Here is a 24377-nt window from a genome sequence, read left to right as displayed (position 1 = left end):
TCTTAAAATGCAAATTAAATGTCTGGGTTGTACTGGATTCAATGACATTGTATGAATCTTTTTCCATCTGAACGGACATAAATACAATAAGAATGTCCCTTACATCGATATTTCCTAAAATAATTATAAAATATTTATTTGAAATTTATTTTGTGTAGTATTATTCTGTATACATTTAAATCAAAATAGATATGGATCCATCAAAGGAGTATTTTAAAGAAACAAGGCTTGTTTATCACTTTTCACTAGATTAGGAAGATGACATTGAGGAAAAGCTAAGTCCCCATCTTCTGAAGTATTACAGTGGCTGGTTTAAGCAACTTTTGACAACTGATCTACAGAGGGTAACTTTCATTAAAGAAAGCAAGCCTAGTATTTCTCCTGTTCGAGCTCTTCCCAACACCATTTCTGCCTTTTATAGACCCAGTAATCCAGAACTGGATAAATCTCAGTATCACAAACAGGATTTGAGTGTAACACCTGACTTCAAGACTTTAATACAAGACTCTCACTTCCTAAGGAGACCATTTCATCTTTAACAACACGTCTATTACCCAGACCACCAGCATTTAAAAGGGGTTCTATATCTAAGGTGCCTGGTTAATAACAGTCCCTACAGATTATATTAACTAAAAATACAGCAGTTTCATCTTCTGTTAGTCTAGGAAGAGAAAAGGGCACTGTGATTTATAGGATGAAGGACTTAACACAGGTTAAATCAAAATTTTGGTCCTAAGGTTTTTGTGAGAAATTGTGTCACATTCTTTCAGTTTTTTTTCCATGTGATTATAATTTCAATGAGAGGACACTTTTGAATAACCAGGACTATGAATCCCCTTTTTGCTCTGGCTTCCTGAAAAAATTGCTATGAACTTCTGGAAAAAAATCAAGTAGATACCATGTAATGATGCCTTAACAACATCACTTTTTTTACAACAGTACTTCCTCCTCAATTATTTAGCCTGGTAACAGAATGTACTAATTTGAAAGCAAACCAGTGGGAGATCCCAAGTCAGAATTACAACTTAATAGGAAAATTAAGATAAAGGCAATAGTACAGAAACACTGGCTTAAACTGACAGAGCCAGGATACAACATGACACCCTGTTGGTCAGCGTGGTGGCTGCAGTCCTGTTGGAGCAATAAATGTGATTCTGTTGAAGCGGTGATCCTGTAGTAAAGTCTGGTCCTTTTCTGGAGGTCTAGTGGTGACTATGGAGCTCTTCTCTGGGAATCCCGCAGGTTGTTCTGCTTGTGGTGTTCCAAACCTCAGATTATATCCAAGTAGGAATGCTTGGTTCCTCCCCCTGGGCGGAGCATTTCACAATGGGATGATAAAATTTCATGAGTCATGCAGTGAGGCTGGATGGCCCATTGGCAGAGATATCATCCCGGAGGGAGTTATCAGTCATGGAAGAGATGAAGAACACTGCCCCACCTGGTTTTAAAAGCTTATGAAGACAGTAATAGAATACATACTTTTGGTTATGTCTTACATTGTAACCTAAGACACTGAAACCTTGACGTTCATCAAATTCTGTGGTAAAGACCTTCATGTTAGTCCAACTACATCAAAACTCACATATCACTAAGCAACTAGATGAACTATTAAAAACACTTTAATCGTGAGCAACATGGGGGTTTTCTTCTGAAGCCTTGGTTTTTACAATAAGGATGTCTGTCTTGAAAAAGCTTTTAATATTCACAATTCTGCAGAAATATCTAAAACTATTGGACAAATTAATCTCATGTATTTCCTACACACCATTATAAAGCAAGTTAATAACGTTGGATGTCCAAAATCATGATTAATCTTTTATATCCAATTTCAACAATACTCTGCTTTGCTCATCAGCTATTGCCAAAGACAACCAAATAACCCCCACAAAAGTGAAAGGATATATTTGCTGAAGGAAGTAGTGTAATTGCTTTAAACAGGGATTATACAGGTTCATTTCAATGCTTTGTCTAGAAATTCATGGCACGTCATTTCGTGAACAGTCAACAAGACGTGGTTAAAAAAATCACTTATAAAGCATCTATTTATTTTATCTAGCCATATAACATGGGAAGTTTCCCTTAAAATATAGTAAGTTTAACTTGATTTCTTCTAGATATTCCTTGCTAGGTCTTACTCACAACACTTTTTTCTTCCTTGGTGCTGATAAGGAGTTTAATTATTCTCATAAATTTTATTATACTGACAGCACTATAATTTCCTTGTGGTTCATTTAAGCATAAAAGATTTTTTTTCCATTTTTCTGGAACCTCTCCTGTTACTTTTTTAGAGATAATCAGTCAGCCTCTGAGATTCTTTCAACCATACTTTGGAAACTTTTGAGTCAATTTTATCTCATTTAGCCCATTCAAAACACAATTTGTTCAAGTATCCAAATCCATCTTTCTTTAGTCTGATAGAAAATATTTGTGGTTAATAATAATTGTGTTATTTATATTGACAATGTCCAACTGCATACACTAGAGAAAACTCAAATGAAACCATTTATTAGTTCTGTTGTCATTATTTTTCAGAGAGCTTTCCTAGGCCACTTAGCAGCAGACAACACTTTCCTCAGTTTTCCTTTTACTGCTAATACACTCATAGCATTATTTATTATCTTTTGTGTGCCCTGGTAGTTTTATTTAATTTCATGCTTTGGCCTTTCTCTGACTTACTTCGTGCATGCTCTTAAAGAGAATTCCACTATCAGGAAGAGTTTTATTATTTCTATAGACTCTCCTTGAATTTAGTGGTAGTAGAGGGAATAGCTGTAGATGAGGTGGGATAGGAAAGTTGGTGTCATGTGAAAAGGGGAGATTTTCTCAAACCCTTTGTGTTTTATTAGCCTGTCAGTGCCCCAGGAAAGCCAAGACCCTTGTGCCCAACCAGTCTGTCAGCATCCCACCATGGGGACCCTTCACTGACTATTCCAGTGGGTTAAAGGATGCTTGGACTGGCTGGTTGAGGGACACATGCCAACAGCATAAGGGAGATCCCCTCCCAGGTCTCCATAGCCAAGTGTGTTCCCTGCTGCCGGCAAGTGCCAGCACCCTTGAAGGACTCACACTAACTTACTTTTATACTACGTTTTATGTTTAAGTGGAGTTTGAGTAACTCCGGTCATCCATCATGTTCAGTGGGGGGTACCTCAGAGGTGGCTAATGTCAGCATTACACCTGAGGCAGCCTTTGGGATGGAGGTGTGCACAGCACTACCTCTGTGATCTCACCATGGTTGCTGGTTTAGCAGCAAGACATCTTTTCTTCCCCTCGGTCACAAGCTGCTATGAGGCTTATCAGCTACAAGGTACCACTGAGTTCCCCTTCTTGCAAGGATTTCAACAGAGCCTGGCTGTGGTGTGTCAACTCTGCTCCATTCTCCTTTTAGTTCCCCTTAGCATGTGTTGTGTGTGGGAAGTGGGACATGCTGACCAAGTCCCATCCAGGGAGCAGCAACTGCATTTCACCCAGGGAGCAGCAACCATTTTCACCCTGTAACTTCCTTACTGTTAAATCTTCTGCTAATGTGAATGTAACTTCCTGGTTTTCTCCAGCTTTACCCCTAATCACTTTTCCACACCATATTTGTTCTATACCTCACAAACAGTTCTCTTAGCTTCTGAAACAAGGTAGTTGTATTTGAGCTACTTGCTACAAATGGTCCTTGGCCCAAGCCAAACACTAACCTCTGCATGGCCCCTGAGGCAATGGCCACTGGCACAGGCTATAACTATGTCAGGAACAGCAATTTAGCAGATCTGGGTTTGTTCAGATCACCCTACACAGGTATTCTGGGCTGTTTACTAATGTAGAAATAGGAATGCTTATAATTCCAGTATTTAACGTGAAGAAAATCAGAATTGAGATCCCAAAAGCCTTTTTTAGTTTTAACTTATCAGGCATTACACCTTACAAAAAGGCCAAAGGACCACTCTGAAGGTCTCTACATATTAACAAATCTGCACTGTAGAATTGTGGGATTTCTGAGGCTTTTTCTTGAAAACCAAGGCTGAATGGCCAATCTGTTATTTCCAGGTTCAATTTACAAAATCACTTATTTTATAAATTGAGAACAGGTAAACTGTTTACCTCTGGTGTCTTAAAGTCCACATCATAAAGAACCTTTTAAGGTGAAGATAAAAAATTTACACATCTGACTTCAAACAATTGCTTAACACTGAGAAAAGTAATACGCTTCTGGTTTACTTCCTTTTCCTTTTTTATAGCCATAGAACCGAAAACTCTAATTGTCATTGGACTTCTAGCAGAACAGTATAAGAACAAAATAAGTACAATATATACGATGTATATATGGTATATATTCCATAATGCAGTTCATAAAAAGTTTGGCTTTCATCATTATTTAACTCACAGACAAATACAAACTAGCCCTGGACTTCAGCTTTATGGGGAAAAACCATACAAAGAAAAATGAATAAAACGTCCAAAAGCTAATTTAAATGATACACTGAAGGAAGTGGATAAACACAGATCACACTCCATGGTACCCATTCCATGTTGCCCATGGACTCCACTGTCATTGAATGGATCATTGTAGACCTGCTTCTACTTCAGAATGGAAAGCAATAATTGGGAGGAACATACAATGATCATTTAGTCCAACTTCCAACCATTGGGATATCATGTTTCATTGGGTGCTCTAAAAATTCTACAAATGTAAAAGGTTCCTCCAGGAAAAATGACACGATTCAAATTTCCATAACCCAAACACAAAACGTAAACCCTAACCCTAATTCTAACCATAAAACTAAAGTCAAACACTCAGCCTAACTCTAACCCTAAACTCTAACCCTAAATGTAACCATAACCGTAAACCAAAACACGAAGCCTAACCATAAAAATAAACACTAAACCTAATCCGACCATAACCTCTAACCCTAACCCTAACCATAACACTAAACCCAAATCCTAAGCCTGACCCTAACCACAACCATAACCCAACACCCTAACCCTAACCATAAACCTAAACCCTAACCTGAACCCTAACCCTAACCCTAGGCCTAACCCTAACCCCTAACCCTAACTCTAACCCCTAACCCTAACCATAAGCCTAACCCTAACCCTAAACCTAATCCTAACCCTTAACCCTAACCCCTAACCCTAACCATGTTCATATGGATAACACATATCCTGCTGTATTGCTGAGCAGCCTGATATCCACCTCATGGCTAAGGCTCAAGAAATCTTCAAACCCAAGTTACCTTTAACTACAGTTTGAACCATTTGACATGAAGAGAGTATATTTAATGTTTTTCATCCCCATCTCCTTCTCTAGTCCCCCTTCTTCCCTAAGTTGGAATTTAAATGTCTGTTCAAAATCAACCTCCAAGGGATGCTCAAGCCTAGCAACGGGGAAATTTTTTATCTGTTTTGTGATTTCCAGGTAGAAAATAACGAAAAAATAATTCCTTACATTAAACCAAAGAATTTCACTGGGGTGATTGTTAAAGTGGGATAAGCACCTTTTGTATGCTCAAGAATGAACTTTATCTTTGAGAGTGTCTCCTCCTTACGACTATCTTCAAAGGCTCTCCAGTGAGCTGCTTGACTTGAATTCTACTCAAGTTTCCTGTGTAGTGGATAGCTGAGTATGGGCTCCAACCATAAATTTTAGGAAATAGTTGGGCACCTAAAATTAAATTTTGTAGGTGCAGTGTCTCATTGTCATCGTCCTTTGTATGGAACTAGTCCACAGCATCTAAATACTTGATTTGCATAGATACAGGTTTAGAGATGGAAAAAAGTGCACTCTGTATCTATATCTGTAAAATTGCTCTGTATCAATGGAAGTTAGAGTCAGACAAAGAAAGTGGCTGTAGGAAAGAGAATTGAAGCATATGCTCCAAGTGCATTAAGAAAGACAGACATAAACTTGCTAAAGGAAAAGAACCTGGATAAAAATGACAAAGGCACCCAACAACTGAGGGGAAAGAAAAAATAAAGGGTTTTAATAAGTTAGGCAAATGAGATTGAAAACGGTGTTAATTTTGCCTAGCATCATAAATGGCAACTTAAAAAAGCAGAAACACTAGATACAATATAGTTGGTTTAAGTTGTTAGCGTAGCAGAAACTGCAGCGCATCCCGTCATCTGGGAACAATTACCAGCTGCTGCCATCAGGAATATCATCCTTTCTTCACTATGCTACTGTACAAAACCTGTGTCCAAAACAAACAGCTGTGATTCCAAGGGTGGCTGGAACTCAGAATACATAAGTTCCATGTTATTGTTCTTTCTCAGTGTTCTACAGTCAGAATCCTACCCTGTCTTTTCTTTTCCCTAATACCTTTTCCACACATTTCTTCCCTAAACTCATGGTTCATCTCATCTGCCTTACTGCTAGCATTACATTTTATTTTGTGTGTAACGTTTTCGACTGATTTCTAAGAATTACACATAGGGGAAATTAAACGAAACAGACATATTTTGGAAATTATTCTGGGTTTTTTGTTTTTTGTTTTTTGGTTTTCTTGTCAGGAAAAATATCTAGTGACTGGAGACAGTAAATGGAGAGGGCAGACTGTGGCAGAGGATAATCCACTTTCTGGAGCTGGCATAAGAATAAAAACTGCATTTTCTCTTAGTTTTAATAAACAAAAATCCTTTTGAAGACTATACTCTATGATGGTATTTTAACCATTACTCAGCAAGATACAGAAGAGTATAACACCATAGGGCAGGATGTCACTGATATAATCAGCAACATTAATACCATGATGATTTGACACTAAATACAATAAGGAGGGGAGGTTTTCATGAGGCTGCTTTTTTAATTGCTATTGTTCACTTAATAATCTCATCTTTGATAGGAACGTTTACTCCTACAGACTTTGTGTCTCTGTGCAGCTGAATGGGAATCTGACTTTCAGACACAGATCCAGCTGCTTCCATTTTGATCTAATGCAGACAAACCTAATACAGTTAAAGATCAGGCTGCCAGCAGCCCTTTCAGATCAATTTATGATCTCATATGGCATGATCTGAATGAAGATAAATTTGTTTTCTTTCATTAAATCTACTTTCTAAGACTAGAGGTTTATTTTTTATGTATCTCTCTATATATTAACATATACTTAATAGGTTAGCAGAGAATGGCTGCCAAAGAGTTTTCTACATTGGGGGGGTTGCATTTGAAGATTTATTCAAATTGTGAGATACTGTATGAGGTAGGCATAGATACAAAAGGAACAATCAATAAAGAATTTCCCGGAAAATAGTCACTCAAAAGAATAAGCTTGAGAAGAATACTGTTTAACATAGACCTGCATAATTTTATTTTTTTATGAATATAGTTAAACTTTGGTCAGGAATTATACCTGCTGCTTGTTTACATTTCATTAGTACAAAAGGTTAAGGATGTTTATGCGTAGCAATGCATATAACAAGTAACAGCCACAACACACAGATGAAAATAAAAGAAAAAATACTATAAATAAATGCAAAGAGTCAAAAAAGTGAAACACATAGGAAATTAAGAAAAGTTCTTAGAAATAAAGAAATCAGTGAAAGAGAAGAAATAGGCTGACTATTCAGGGACCTTTAAGTACAATGAAACTCACCAAGATATTAAATTCTGAATCTCAGACTAGCAAGAGTTGGTCTGCTCCTAAAAAGCAATTTAGAGTATTCTGATTGCTTTGAAAGAATTTAGAGAATTTAGTCAGACAGCCAGGGATTTTCAGAGCATAGCTATGGGCTTGGGCAGCGATGTAAAGCTGGCTATATTGCATCTGCAGACCCTTCACAGTCCCTTCTGCTAAAGAATTTCTCAACCAGTTACAAACTATTCACCTGAAAAACCTACAACCCACTTCCATTTCTATCAGAGATTTCCTTTATGACCGTGGAATGCTTGGTCTACAGGGTGTGAGCTAATGGCAGAAAATGGGAGCATTTCACAGCTGCCAGGTTCAGGAGCTTCCTGGGAGGTAGGTGCGATAGTATAGACTTGTTGACCCTTCATCCTTATCATTCAGCCTGACTCTCAGAAGGAAGCCAAGTAGGCAAGCTTGGAGGCCAAGGGTCACTATGAGGTGAAGAGGCGAGGAAACCTGAGTGTGCTGGCTCTGCAGCCTTTCCTCACAACCTCAAGGTCATATTTCCGTGCATACTTTATGGAGCAGTTCCCAGTGCATCATATCTTCATTGCACTTACAGAGGGACAATGTAAATGGGATATGCTGACTGAAAAAAAAAAAAAAAAATCAGTTTGATGGAAAAATACCCCAGAAATATAGAAATATTTTCTCCAATTTGTTTTAAACTTAGGGCATGTCCATGTTCAACCACACAACCTGGGTGCCAGCTCACCCAGGGTTAGAATGAGCTGTTTACAGGGCAGGGTTGAAAAAAGAGCAAACCTAAGAGACCTTAAGCTATCCAAAGACCCACTGTCACAAAATAGCCTGAGTGCCTCTCCAGTGCCTCTTTTTCTCATATTGTCTCAGTTTACCCTCTGGAAAAAATGTCACATGAATAGGTAGGTAATAATGCAGAGAAACAAAATGGGGTTCTTTGACAGGTTGGAACTTCCTTATTATCACCAGACATCAAATAGAGTAGAATAAAATAGAATAGAATAGAATAGAATAGAACAGAATATTTCAGTTGGAAGGAACTTGCAAGGATGACCTGACCAATTCAGGACTGTCCAAAAGTTAAAGCATGTCATTAAAGGCATTGTCCAAACACTGTATTGGTTATTTTCACTCTTCCAAAAACAGGACTCCATAAATATTTGATATGCAAGTATGAAACAAAGAATGGCTGAACCCCTAAATTTTCCAGAACAATTAAGAGGATTACAAACTCCTCAGATGCACTGAAATGGCATTAACATCCACGCTGACAGGCTTGCAAACATAATGCTGGATCTGTGGAATTGTACTCACCTGTTCTGTTGGTGTCTAAAAGGGACTTCTGTATCACATGAACTGAACATAAGTACCTACCCTGTGGCATCCACACTGCTTTAATAAAATCCTAAACCCAGCTTGCAGTATGGTGCTCAGTTAGGCTAGAAAGATATAATTTCTTATGTCTAAACCACTCCAGATGATATGATATTTTTAAAGGGTAATTTTTGTTCTATCCTTTAATTACCATTACATTTTCTCTTTCAGCTACTCCAAGACCAGTTATACCAGATAAGAAACAACAAGCAAAAGGTTACTCTTTATGGTGCAGATTTTCTAAAGAAACTTTATGAATTGCAATAGAATAAAACTAACATTTTAATGTAAACATACCAAATTGAAAAGATTTTTTTAAAAAAGCTGTTTTCTGGGTTGGCTAACTATACATTTTACATGTTCCTGAAGAAAATCAGAGCTAGACTTTCAATCTGCTTATGACTGAAATCCATAAAGAGCTGAGGTTTTTCAAAGGAAACATCTGTGTAATGCAAGAAGTCTCTCATCCTTGTTTCAGCTAGTCTTTCTGATTTTTTTGCAAGACAACACAATGATTTTGCCTTTTTTTTCCTTCTATCTCCATCCTTTTTCAGAGGCACTTCAGGTAATCAAGTTTTACAGGAGGGGAAGAACATTTTAGGACGTAATCATACAATTATATTCACACAGACAAAGTTCCTTTGTAGATACTTGTTTGTCTACATAGAGGTGGAGCTTTCCAATGAGCCCTGAGTGGCAGGATCTGTGTATCTATGGCAAGGTATGCAATCTCATATCATGACAGATCCATGGGCTAGCAGACATCAGAACTGAACATATATGCCAAATATTCTCCAGGAGACGGGAAATAACTGCTTGCTTTCAAAGCACATCTGTTTGTCCTGTACTGTAATCAGAAGAAAGTGATTTCTATAGGTTTTTATTTTGAATGAATATTGGCTTTATTCCAAAGTACTGAATGTTTAAGTTTTATTGCATTTACTGTAAGGAAAACTTTGGAGTTCAAAAGGTTATTAATGGATTTCACTAGAAGCATTTTGAACTGTAAATTTTTCCAAAAACCATAAAAGCCAAGAAGAGGGAATAATAATCATAGTAGAAGTATGACCAAAGCTGTATTTTAATGGCTAGTTCTCTGTAAATTGAAACGTTCAGTTTATAAATATAGGGATACTCAACTATGTGTAGAATCATTAACTTCAATGAAACTTTCCCCATTGAAAATGTAATTGGGAGATCAAGGACTGCTTTGAGTAGGGTGGGACTAGTTGGGAATTTTTTATCCTAGAGGCCTAAAATGAGGCCTAATAATCCTAATGCTTGAATAGTAAACAGTTATTTAGAATTTCTACTTGCTTTTCTCCAATCCACCATCCAGTTTTAAGCGATTAATTACCCATTATCTTGATTAGACTAATTAAAGTGAGGATGAAATTATGTTTTCACTAGAGTGGGTCATTTGAAAGGAATTTGCCAGATCCCCATTTTACTCACTTTTTTAAAAGGCAGCTGTTATTTTCACTCTTTCTTATCACACAATTTTGATTATGCTGCTATTCATTAGGGTCTTTTTGAAAAAGCTGACATTTTTCACATGATAAATATTTCTGAGAGTTTAAGCTTCAAATTCGTAACTAGACATGGGATTGCATTTCCTTGCAAACCCAGTAATTTTTCCACTAGAAAAAAATCAACTGGGTAATGAGAAAATTTTCTGTTAACTTGAAATATCTCACATTTGCCACCATATAAGAGCACCCCACTACTTGTTGCTGTGAAATGTTGGTTGATTCTTGTTGACTTAATGCTTTTGACAGCTGAGTATTTCCTGGGAAAAGGTGAAAAAAAAAGTGGAGAGCTTTCAGATGCTGGGCACCTGGACTCATATTGAAAAGACTGTTTCTCCTCTTTCAGAGCAGCAGCTCAGATTTTCCACTGTCTTTAATAAGACCCAGAATCAGGTGTCCTATAGTCCAGAATGTCCTATTTCAAAAGGAAATAGCTATCTACTATTGAATGATAAAATTGAAAGAGTTTTGTTTCATCTCTGGCACAGATTAGCAATAGTTTTAAAGTAGAGGAAAATTAGTGTGACAGGCAAATAATTTTGTTCACAGCTCTACTGATCATTCCTTCTTTTTACTATGTTTAGTAATAACTGAAGAGTACAGATTACAAGGTACGAGTTCACAAGTTATCTGTGCTAGCATAATTCAGATCCTCACAAAATTACACAAAGACTTAAGAAAGACACAAATGTTTACTTAATAAAAGTAATTTTCTATTGCTCTCTCCATAATTTCCTCACTGGTATCTTCTGTATTGTTTTTGGTCGTAATTTTATAGAGTTATGATACATATCACACATGACTTTTACCGTCTTCTGTGTTTAGAGAAGTTTACTCATTTAAAAGTAAGATCTCAAAGAATTTTCAAATTATAAATGGTGTTCTCATGCTTACCTCAGCAATTACATTAATTTAACTATTTGTCTCAGTGAATTTAAGTTATATTTCACATTTCCACAAATATTTTGTGTCTGATTGCTTTTAATGGTTGCCTTAGGCAGTCTCAAATTATTTTCAATCTTCTTTCTTTCTTCTGATTTTGAAGTCTCACTAGTTCTCTCTTTTTTTTTTTTCCTATGTTTTTCTTTTGGATTTATAATTTTAAACACTGGCCATGGAGGGAAATTTATTTTTCTTTGCTTTCTGTGAAGTGCTTTGATGGGTTCCCCGTGCTATCTCTGGTTGGCATATTATGTTAAATTGGCTTTCTGCTTTCAAATTAAGAAATTATAATGTATTTCTTAATTTGGTATGATACAGACTCTACACTCTGAAGCTTGTAGGACACAGAATTTATCACCCCAATTTATCTTCTTCCACAGGGGTACAATCCTGTTGAGGACAGACAGCAGCAAAATATCTTCATTGATGTTTTTCCACTTACCTCAAAGCTTCCTTCCAAAACCAGAAACTTGCAAGGAAAGAGTTTATGGTACTCACACAGTACTTTACTGGCCATGAGGGGAAGCAAATGCAGGATGATCCTGTGAGTGCTGACACTCCAATTCCCACTGGCTCCTCTTCCACTCAGACTGGCAACCACCTCATGTTTGCAGCCCTCCCCTGAAGTACAGAGCTGAAGTGACAGTTCAGCTGGGTTGGTGACTGCTTCTGAAATTTATCTGGTAATAAGGAAGTGACAAACAAAGGCATTTACACCTTTTTTTATCCTCCTCAGCCCCCCTGCATGTTGAGGCATGAAAACACCTGGTACCATCTTTCACCAATGTTTAACACAGTCTCTTCTGTCTAGGGTTGCCTTCCCTTCTTCTAGCTCAAGAAATGCTCTCAAAACAGCACCCAGTTTCTCTCTCCAACTTCTATTATTTACTGATATTGTCTCTTCTTTACGGAGGAGTACAATTTCTTGGAGAAGAACAGAGAGTTCCACCTAATCAAATATCACAACAGAAACCTAATACTCTTCTCAGTCACATCTACTTTTTTACAAACTCCCACTAAGAACAGCTACATGAATTTTAGTGCATTTCATACATTCTAGAGCAAGTAGATAGCTTTAATTGATGCCAAGGGACCTCATGGTTGGTACTTCTAACTTCAAAAACATTTCTGTAGAAAATACAATCATTTAAGAAGTAGAATAACGTATATGACATAGAAATAGTCAACTTTCATTCAGATATAAACGGAGAAAAAAACATTTCAACTTTTTTTGTCTTTGTAAGTTGGAAACTTTTCAGATCTTTTAATTTGAGATAATTCCACAACACAGCCTGGAACCTTCTGGATAATTCAGAAGAATTTAAGTGATACTATAAAATATCCATATTTACAAATGTATTATTAAAAACTGCTAAGTGAACTAATTTTTCCTGCAATATTATAATTTTTAATGAGTAATAGCCATTATGATACTTATCAAATGCCAGAATTTAACAGGGAATCAGTGTTTTACAGCCATATATTAAACAAGGACCTTACCTACTGCTTTCTTTTTGATCCTTCTCTCAGTACAATAATATAAAAAGGCTGCCCACTTTTTCAGCTCATGAAAAAAAACCCTGAAACATAAAAAAACAAGGCATCAACTCTTACTTGGTGATAAAATAAATGAAAATAAAATAATTAAAACATCCTTCTTACCATGTCAAGCTTGTGAACACACAGACATTTCTCCCACTAAGTGGTTCTGGAGGAAAAAAAGGAATTGCTGCTCATAATACATGTTAGCCAGTTTAAGAAATTATGTTTATATATTATTCATACCAGTTCCAACTAAGTATTTACATAGACAGGTTATTGTATTGTTCTAGTATTAGGTAGACAGTGCTTGCCAAACTTCTGAACTTTCCTCTTGGGGGCAGGAAAGAGAGCTCGTTCTGACTCAGTGTGCCATGAATTCAGCTAACCAGATCTATTGAAGGAAGCAGCATACAGCTGACTTCTCCAGCTCACTGCAAGACTCAAACTGATGGATGCCTCAAGCACGTTCTCCAGATCAAGCATGGTCTTATCCCAGTATGGCTTAGATCCCCTTTTTTTCCTCCTGAGGTTTTAATTTCATACTATAAAATATTTTTTCAATGTTAAAAGAATCAACTTATTATTATGTTCTAAATTCCATTGGCAAAATTATTTTCAAAAATCCAGTGAGAAGTAAATATATTTTCCAGTCTGCTGAAGCATTTTCTCTAAGAAATTCTCTACTTCAAGACTTTTGGTAACTTACATAATAACTGATAACATATTTGTCTCTATCTTCCTGCCACCAAGGTGTGATTACTGGTAAAAAAATCCTATAGGTACAATGGAGATTTATAACTATTTCTTTTTCCTGAAAATGATGCAACCATAAGTATTTGAAAATGTAATTTCTAGATGAGAGTATGTATTTGGATGAGGACCCCTAGTGAAAAACCCCAGAGAGATAAATTCTATCCATATGTCAGCACCTGCAAGGAATTTTCTGGCATCTGTATGAATATCTTTCTATTACTCTGTTAAAATCTTTGAAGACAAAACAATGCTGTGAACATTGTTCACCATGTTCATCTGAACACCTTCAGATGTGGGAACAGAAAGGAAGAAAGGTGCAGAGAAGACTTTATTAGTAAAGTTGACTTTTATATAGTTCCAAACTAACTCCTTACTATGCAGTTTTATATTTGAGAACACACTGAGGGTAAAGGGGCTTTCAGAGACTTCTTAGAAGATGGGTCTAGTTTAAAGATTGCTCAGTCCCTGCCACAGTTTTGTAACATCTGGCCCGAAACACTTCAGGATTCAAACCCACTCTCACAGTCACTTGAATCTCCCTTACAGGTCCTCCAGTTACTGTCATATTTGTGGGACAAAGTTGATGAAAGTTGTTGAAGAAAAAGGTTTTCACAAATTCAATGCTGTTGTGTAGTTTGTGTAATCTCACAAATTATCTAAATTTATAAAAAGCCAAATTTTAAAAAATCTTCACTTTTTGCACATCTTCAAGAACTATTGTGTAAAAAACAACAACAACAAAAAAATCATATTTTCTCTTCTATGACTGTTGATAGCCCTCTTTAACTCCTGTGGGAAGTGTATCAGACATCTTTTAGATACTGCATATGATGGCACCATTATTGATAACAACAATATCTTGCTGACTGATCTACATTACATTAGGCAGCATAACTTTATAATGCCCTCAAGAAATGATATTTAGAAAATTTACCCAAGCCTACAGTTGAATCTTCCAGGTATTTACCACCATTTTCCTTTCTAACAAAGGAAAGGGCTGAAGAATAGTTCTAGACAGAAGGTCAATTAGCTTTAACCCCCAGATTTTGCAGAAGAGCTTTACTGTAGCTAAAATAAAAATGTCATGCTTGGAGTGCTATTAAATTTATTAACAAAGTAAAATGCTTAGGTGACACAGACATAGAAACCCTAAGACATTTTTAAGACTCCAAGATTGTAGCTAATGCTAATAAAACAGGAGCGCAGTCTCTGATGAAATATTATTATGTTAAACATTAAATTGACAGATTGTTTGAGAAGCAATATCCTTGATTAGTTCTCTCTGATTCACTTTTGTTTGTATAGAGCAGAGAAAGTAGAAAATTTGGGTATTTTTTGAAAGTTTTGGGGTTTTTTGTGGCGAATTTTCACGTAGAGCAGTATTTAGTAAAATAGCTAATTCCTCTGTGGCTTGTCTCAATTTTCTGTGTAACACAATAGTAAGAAAGGCAATTGTCCCTTTAAAAACAATTACAGGGTTATTAGAATATCATATAATGAGGTTGTAATACATCTGTTCAATACTCTCACTTAAAATACAGATATGCCATCACCTCCATTCACCATAAACAGAGCTGCAGGTAAAATGGTGTAAAAGATAACTCCATTTCCTTACATTCCTTCACTGCATTGTGGCAGCCACTGGGGTGCCCATGACATTTAAATACACTTTCTTTCCATTTGGCTCTTGAGAATACCCAAATCCCATCAAGGAAGCAAGCTCTAAACAAATTCACAGAACAATGAACTAGCTTAGCTATATAGAAGGTGAAAATATTAAGAGCATTAATGCTTTGTAATGACATAAAATCCATATGATGGAGAGTAAAATGATCATAAGCCAAACTTGAACCATGGTCTAGTGGTAGCACAATGTAGTGCCTAATGGGGAGCCACAAACAGAGAGCAGCAAGTGCCAAGGAGGTCATAGATCCCTAAGGAGGGAAATAGAGCACTAATGGGAATCCAAAATCTTGCTGACTAAAGCAGTGTCATTGACAGGCTCAGGGAGAAATCAATCTATTTTTAAAACTACTAGTAAGCGTAAGGACTATAATGTAGGGCCTTTGAGGTACAAGTGGTAAAAATAAGTTTTAAAAAATGGGATGTCTGTTACTTTCCGAAGTAAATGTGTACTTTACTGTAGTGGGAATATTTTTATTTAGAAAATTTGCATATTAATAGTGGTGATTAGAATTGAAATGGTCTTCATTTGGATAACATGGTTTACAATTTGTCCCACAGAGCTTGCAACGGGGACATAACTTCATAAGGACCGATAGCTGTCATTTTACTTTGTTCTGCATTTTCTAATTTCACCCACCAGTGGAATAAGCAGTGTTTTATTCATAAAGCAAGGTCACAGAAAGGATTTTCACAGCTTAATCTTCCATAACATTTTAACAAGCAAGACTAGCCTCTATCCCTGTTTTGTTCTTGTAATATTTTATCTCACAGAAATATCTGTAGCTTCAGAATATCTGGAGAGGCATTTAACATGAGCAGCTTTTAATAATATCATAGAGTCCAGCAAACCTATGTGCAAAACAACTCTGTGCTGGCACAAAACCATAAAATCTATTAATCTATTGCTTGTTTTCACTAATGTGTAGGATTTTGTTGCAGAACTAAATATAGCAGCATTCACTAGATGTCATATTTAATATACAGGCACACTGAGGATTGCATTGCATTCAATACTCTAAAATCACACCTTTGTTCTGTTGTGAAGTTGCTTACAAGCCTTTACAGGAACATTCTTCAGATTAGACAGTGAAGTCCATGGACCTGTCCATCATTCAGTAACAGAACTGCTGTGTTTCCCCAGAAGTTCCCAGTATTTCACAACTTCACTCCCAGAAGTACTCCTTGGTCATTATCCATGGGAATGGCAGCTCTGTGGGCAAGGCTCCGTAAAAACATGTGAACGAATCTTAAGAAACATGACCCTTCTGGGGAAAAACTTCACTTCTGTGGCAAGGGAGGCAGCAAGTTCCATTCCCCAAAGGAATTCATTTTCCAGGAGTCTGAGATCAAAGTAATCTACAGGGGCTTCTGTTCCAGCATTATCAGTTCAAAGTAGTGACAGGTTTTTCAGACCTGTGCCATCAATAGCCCACTCAGAGGGCCTGTACCTGAGCACAGGTGGTACAGCTCTGTAGAAAAATCTACCATCCTTGTCACCCAAAGTCTGGTTTTGAAGGACAATGATGATTTCTCCTCTGAGACCAGCCCTATTATTCTTTCTCTTTGTGTTTTTCTTTTATCTGGGGATCTGCAGAGCCTGGAAAAACAGGTAAATGGAGCTAACAGAACACAGCTTTGATTCTGGAGGGTGGTTATCTGGGTTAATTGCTACAGTGGTAATTACTGTTAGGAAGACACACAAATAAATTGCTGGTGATATGATCTGAGATAGAGTATCTGGACTGTTTGTGATTCACCTTTAAAAAGAGGCTTTCACTAAATACATTAAAAGCACAGTTTGTGCTCCTCCTAAGACTGCTTGAATTATGGGTGAGAAGAACAGGCATCTCAAAACCCCAGCACTATTATCTGTTAGGTCACTAAAGTGGTCACAAGAACCACTTTAGCAGAACTTTCAGGGAACAACATCAAACCAGTTGCTTAAGGATAAGACAAACTCCCTTAAGCATAGCCGAAGAGTAATTTAGAAAAACAATAAAACCTTTTCAGATCTTTTATCTGAAAGATCCCTTTCCTGCAAACTGGCTTGCAAGACTCATGAGTAAAAGGGGAAATAAAATCAGATAACCATGATTTATATATTAGATTCTTATAGAGCTGTCTTTGCAGTGAGATTTCCTATTGAAACCACACAGTTAAAAGAACCTGTCTTGAGATAATGCATAACTTATGCATTATCTAAACGCTCTGCATATTTGGTAGACATAATTTGCTGTTTTTCTAACATCTGAAGTCAGAATGTCACATCAGAGTGACAGTTTCTTTGTACTTACAGCTAAATTAATACAGAAAGGAAACAACAAACTGTTAGGCTGAAAGCTAACAGAAGATGTTTGCTGTCCTCTCATAAAGTTCCAAATCAGTATTTTTAAATGCCGACAAATAAGGCACACATGTAATGCAGTTAAGGATCAATCAAGACTAACTCTTTTTATGTTCCACAGAATTTTGTTGAGCTTTGTCTTCCAACGTTGAGTGAGGTTTTATATAGTGACTTTTTTTTAATAATAATTTTCTATAATTGTTATTCATGTGTCTTAAACCAGAATGATATGATACAATAAACATACTAATTGTTGTGACCGTGGTACTTAGAACAACACTGCCAAGCCTTTCAAAAGTGCTGATGTTTTGATTAGATTGACAGGGAGAAAAATAATATAATACATGGGTATTATCTTACCGAATATTCTTCTTTATCATGATATGGAACTGTATGCGTAAGGTGCTCAGCTATCATCTTCAATAAACTGATCACAGATTTAGACAAAAGATTATATCCATTTAACCCTTCCAAAGATCTGACACAGTTGCACTTTTGACATTTCTAAGACACAAATAATTCCTACTAAAAATCATGCTAGAGCTCCAACAATACTCTTTGGACTGCCAATATCGAGTTTCAATTGTACAGGTTGTTTTTCTTAGTTCTAAATGTTAAAATTAGAAACTAAAAATGCAAAGATGTTTTTTGCTGGTTTTTTTTCCCCCACCTGTGCATACACTGATGTGGCCACAAGAGTTACCTCCCAGTGAATCTTCATCCAAAGGGAATCCAACTCAGGACATTCTGTGTGCAGCAGGGTCTAATAAATCCAGTCCTGCTGGCTTCTGAAAATAGGGCCCTGGAACTGAATATATAATTTCTGATAAAACTGGTAACACCTTGAAATATCAAATATCCTAAAATATTAAATATCCTTTAATATCCTTAAAATATTAAGGCAAGCCTTTTAGATCATTGGTATGTATCTTCTCTGCTTACACAAATATAATCATCTGCAGGGTTATAAGTCATTTTGCAACTTGTCCTCTGTAGAACTAGTTAGAAACTGATGAATATGAATAGCTTGTCTCTGGACAAATTCACCAAATCAAATGGCAACTTCTTGCCGTTTGACACTGTGCTCAAGCAGTTTCTATTTCAGTTTTGAATAAATGGCAAATTTATAGTGATATGAAATTTATAATGAAGTCAACACACAAAACACTTAAAGTTATTGACTAATGTATTTATTTTCTTGAGTGACAATGTTCAATACATGCAAATACATGCAAAAATGTGAAAGAAATGACTGCTTATTATTTTCAATAAATACTCTAAAGCTCTTCTTAACTTTCTAGCATTTTACCTGTTTTCTTCTCCAGCAAGAAAACTATTTCAAGATTTAACAACAAAAGGAAACTTTCAGCAATTTCTAAAGATGTTAATTATTTCCAGATTTGATTATCAATTTGTAACTATTAAAACATTTGCAATTTTATATACAATACAGTTTTTGGGATCTACATACAAAATAAAAATCTCATTGATTTTTCTTATTAATCAGAGAGGTCCAAAACTATTTATAAGGCAATTCCTCTTAAAGGCAGTAAAGTGATTGGATAAGTTACCTATATGCATTACCTCAGCAGAAACTCACTGACTGCCACTTTAAGGGCAGAACAGGGTACCAAGATTAAAATACTTACTTTTTGAAAAGTAGAACTGAGAATTCTTCGGAAGTCAATCAAATAATAAACAATCTGTATAGAACCAGGGTACTGTTTTAAAAATTGCAACTTTAAATATTTCATTCTTCTTTAAATACAATCAAACAATTAAGATAAAAGGTGCTGAAAAAATACGCTCAGTATATTGCAAATATTCAAAATTTAGATGCTGTATCTTTCATGTCACTTCTGCACTTGTCTTAGAGTCTATTGAGATAAATTACATCTATTTCAAGACTAATTTGTAAAAAGCTGAGCTGAACAATAAATAAATTGAGCAAATTATTGAAAATTAAAATTAGGTCCACCAAGCCTTCAAATGAAAATCATGTTCTTCTTTGAAAGTCTGGTTGATCCATAACTTACTGTGTGTCTGTGAACGCAGTGTAGGGGAAACAACAAATACATTCAGCAGCTCCAAGCTAGCATAGAGGTCTTTCAAAACATGCACAGAGGAAAATGATATTACTGTGTGTAGATTGCTTTTTGTTATATTAGTAAATCCTCTTCCTAGAATTCAGACACATTTATCAAGACAATTATAATGCTACTTAGATACAAATTAGCTATATATCAGAGTCCATATAAAACAGACTGTCTTCAAGCTAGTACTGCATGATCGTGATTATGGGAGTCCTTGAAATCATACTCAAACTCATGCCTTCATCAATTGATGGAGGCAGATGGAAACAGGATGCAAAATCCTGAAGGCAAAAACTCAATTGCAAAATTCAAAATACCCTCAGTTTTGTCTTAGAATCTCAAATACACTCTGAGAAGAAGCCTTAAGCCTTATGCAATTCCCACATATCATTGTCATTCTGGGAGCATAGAAATGACAATGCAATTCTGAAAATTGCATACATTGAGCCCCTCTGGTTTAGTAGTCTGCAGGAGTTGTTAGCAGTCAGTCTGCACTCAGGACAGGTGAGTACTAATTCCCACAATAGAAAATTGACTAAATTTCCATGGATTTTTTCCAAGGATATCTCAACCACTCTCGTCCCCATGGTCCAAAGGACACCTCTTGTCAGCTCTCACTTGTTACAGAATGATTACGTCCGCAAGAAGACTTGTGACACCAAACTGTGTGTGTGCATACTAATTTGGATATGTCTCCAGACCAATGACAGGTTTTCACTTGTAAATGTGTATTGCAAGTAAATATAGGATTTAGTAAATGAAATATTTGTAAGAATTGCTAGCATTATGGAGCTCACATCTGCTTTCAACTATCACAAATCATTTGTAGTGTCAGTTGTTTGGTTTGTTCCTAAGTTTTAATTCAGAGCCTTTCTCTGGCTCAGCTTAGTACATGAAGCAGGCTTGCATGCCAAAGCTGTGATTAACTTTATAGATGTAGTGGAATTATGGAAATGCATCACGCAAAAGTGCGTACTTGCCAAAATTATTCCATGACCTTGTGCTTTGCTGAGTTTTAAATAATTCAGTGATGTATTGAATGAATAAATTTGTGCTGCTTGTTACTCTAAACAGTCATGCTTTCACTTTCCTTGCCATTCTTAATAAACCCTCACTTTCTAATATTCATGAAATATTGCATTTCAATTAAATTACATACGTATTGAGGAAATAGTTTTCCCCAAGCTGTTTAGTGTTGACACCAACTGTCATTTGCCTTTTCTTTTTGTATAATAACCATGGAGGTTTTATGTACAGGCAATATAAAGCACTGTCACACTTTAATGAGAAACTTTTTTGATTAAATATAGCAGAAGAGAGAGGAAACCTAAGCTATTAATAAACCTAAGCTATTTAAGTAACTTAAATAGCATATACTCAGTCCAAGCTTAAGTTTTCCTTTCCAGTATTTCAGGTGCTCAGTAAAAACTGCAGAACTCAGGTCTTTGAGCTGGTTCAATTTGAGCAGAATCGGGTTTTAAAGTGCAAAGGTAACAGAAGAGCAACAGTTAAAAGGTAGGTATTTTAAACAACATAGAAAGTAAAGGAGTATCTGAATATAAAGTTAAACCACATTGAAGCAGCAAAATACTGTTCTCCAATATGTCATTATTTCATTGTGGGTAAATTGATTAAAATTATTTTGGTTAAGGGTATTTCCCTTTTAAAATGGGACTTCTATAATTTTCTTATTTATAAGAAATAATTAAACATTTTCAAATTAAAAATAAAGTTGTGAAGTGATAGAATGAGAGGAAACAGCCTCAAATTGCACCATATAGGTTTAGATTAGATATTAAGAAAAAATTAATCATTGAAAGGGTTGTCAAGGATTGGAAGAGGCTGCCTAGGGATGTGGTGGAGTCACCATCCACGATGATATTTAAAATACATAGATATGTGGCACTTAGGGACGTGGCTTAGTGGTGGGCTTTGCAGTGCTGGGTTAATGGTTGGGTTCAATGATCTTAGAGGGGTTTTTTTAACCTCAAAAATTCCAATTCTATGACATGGTCCTTTCCAGACTACCTGATTTAATTCCCCACCTTTTGGCAAAAAATCAACAATTTTTTAACAAGACCAAAAAGACCCCCATTGCATATCACCCTCTATGACTGATGTAGAGAGAAAAAATTTGTCAGTGCTCAATCAGAGCCTTTTTCTCAAGTGAAAGCTGCAAAGGCCTCTCTGATTTCAAGATACAAACCTTTGTTACAGTGCAGCTGTTGCAGATAGCAGGTACCATGCAGATACCATAGAAGTTTATTCCTAGAGTGCAAATAAATATATTTTGGGGAAAAAAGGGCAAATATGAAATAAATGTTCCATTAGCACATATTCAAAAGGCCAGCAAACTCCTCCCAACTCTTATCAGTCATTTCTTGCTGTTTTCAAACAGCAGGGGCAAATGTGTTTGCGAGTTTCACCTGATAGATAAAGATTTCTCATTAATGTCTGTAACCAAATGCAGATCGTTAATACAGGAGATCTCCAACTGTCTTAACTTTAAATTGGCCCCAAAATACTGATAATCTCGACCTGATAGTGAAGCTATCACCAGCCCCATTTGTCATAATGTTTTCAGCCAATTATCTCAAACTCTTCTGGTTGCCTCAATGTAACTAAGAGGCCACAAATGTTTGCCCTGAAGCACTGACCATCAGTTTTAGAAAGACAGTAGCAGAATTACTGTAAAGAGCTAGACAAAATGAAGTACATTAAAGAATCAAAAGCTTTTGACTCTGCAATTGAAGCTATTTTGCAATATATAGTAGAAAGTTTTAAACAAACATCCCAAATACTCACAATCTTAGGAAAAGAGGTTGTCTGCAGCAGAAATACTCCAATTACCAGTTCAGAAGTTTAAAGTGTGACAGATCTGTTACGATCCGGTTTAAACCCAGAAAAACAAAGAAAGCTAAGTCTCTGCATAAACCAGAAAGAACTTAGAAGCTTCAAAATATTCCCAGAAACGAGATTAAAACCTAACGAGATTAAATGTTGATGCCAAAAAATTGATGTATTTTATTTAATAGTGAAAGAGGAAAAGAGAAGGAAAGAGAAAAGTAGAGAAAAGTTAGAAAAAGCCGAGGTTACTTGAAAAGCATAGGATAGGTCACCAGCACACTGTGCTACCTTTAGTGCCGCCGAGATGGGGTGGGGGGAGCGAAGCCGTTTGAAGCGTCTGATCTGCCTTCTCCGATCTCGGGAGCACTTTGGCTGCAATGCGGCCGCCCGTCCTCCGAGTGTCAGGCGCGGTGCCCGCTCGCTGCAGCCGAGCCTTGGCCCACTCACGGTGCTCTCAGCACGGGTAGGGGATCTACAACTCACCCGTGACTCCGGTCCGGGGTGCAGGACCAGGGGGGTTCTCCTCAGGCGGGCAGTATCAGCTCCCGGAGGCCTCAGAGTGTCTCGTAGCAGGGCGATGGTGGTGGTGGAGGGGGGGGAAGGCAAAGGTCAGGGACTCTGCCCTTCGCTTTTCTCTCCGACTTGCACCCGTTTCGCCTTCCTTTATATGGGCCTCTAGGCGGGCTACCCACGGTCCAAATTGCCTGTATAATGATAAGCAGACAAAATGACGAGGCATTTTTGGAGTTTTTCAGGTTTCGAGCAGTCATAATGAAAAAGCACTTTTGAAGCCTTTCTCTTATTAGGCTCTTTGAAGATCATGAGCCTTCTCACACAAATTTCTTCTGTTTCATGCTTTTGAGAAAATGTGGGTGTTTACTGGGCATGTAGTTTCCTGTTTAGGTGTCACTGACACAATCACTTACGTGACAGATGAAAGAAAGGCTGCACAAAAACATTCCGTGTTTTTCCAGCCTTAACTCCACTTTAGCTTCCTGCAAGTAAAGAGGAACATTTTTGTTGACTTTAGCAGGTAGAAGGAGTGCTCAAGACTGAAAGAAAGAATTGGAATTTGTGTTGCTTCCTTCCACTTTTTCTAAATCAATATGTAGCTTTATAAAGAATGCAATGTTAATATCAGCAACGCTATCTGGACTAAGACAAAGCTATGGGGTTTTTTAAGCAGCAGTATTTAATTCCAAATCACTAGGATATCTATCAATATTTAAAACCAAAACAACGCAAGGAAGATTATACCTAAGGGTATAAGCAGATTAAAAATAAAGGTGGAATAGGTTCTTAATTTGTTTTCTTTCTTTGAGATCACAAATTTGAAGGATTTTAGAATCTGCCTTAGTCAAAACAGTAATTTGAGCTTAGGCATTGTTTCCTATCTTCTATAATTCTACATTAGATCATTAATTTTACTTTCAATTTTTGTTAACCCTTAAATAATTCCTTATTATCCAAATACAAGAACTCATAGTGTATGCCATCCCTAGTTACACAAGAGATTAAAACCTTACAAGAATCACTGTGGTCTCTAAAATGAATAGTCATTCAGGTTATTTTTTAAGTATTCTTAAAGATTTCTGGTTTTCACTCTATGGTAGGGGTTTCAAAGCCAGTATAGGTCCTTAAATCACTGATGGAAAAAAATTGTGAAAAA

At 36.5% G+C, this 24377-nt stretch overlaps 1 long non-coding RNA gene across 4 annotated transcripts in view; it reads right to left on the bottom strand.

Moving 5' to 3' along the window:
* Window positions 1-23406, bottom strand: part of LOC125326704 — a 39454-nt gene extending 16048 nt beyond the window's left edge. For 2 of the 4 annotated variants that reach the window (XR_007203952.1, XR_007203954.1), the window contains exons 1-4: window positions 22997-23406; window positions 18439-18576; window positions 12944-13023; window positions 11942-12123 (exon numbers count right to left, since the gene is read on the bottom strand). This is a non-coding gene — a long non-coding RNA (uncharacterized LOC125326704). Of the gene's footprint in view, window positions 1-11885; window positions 12124-12943; window positions 13024-18438; window positions 18577-22996 lie in introns of all 4 variants that reach the window. The other 2 variants (XR_007203953.1, XR_007203955.1) reach the window with 2 other exon arrangements.
* Window positions 23407-24377: the final 971 nt, after the last annotated feature.

This window comes from Corvus hawaiiensis, chromosome 5 (assembly GCF_020740725.1).
Source record: "Corvus hawaiiensis isolate bCorHaw1 chromosome 5, bCorHaw1.pri.cur, whole genome shotgun sequence".
Taxonomy (NCBI): Eukaryota; Metazoa; Chordata; class Aves; order Passeriformes; family Corvidae; genus Corvus; species Corvus hawaiiensis.
The sequence above is the reverse complement of the archived record's forward strand: the minus strand, read 5'-3'. Positions and strand labels throughout refer to the sequence as shown.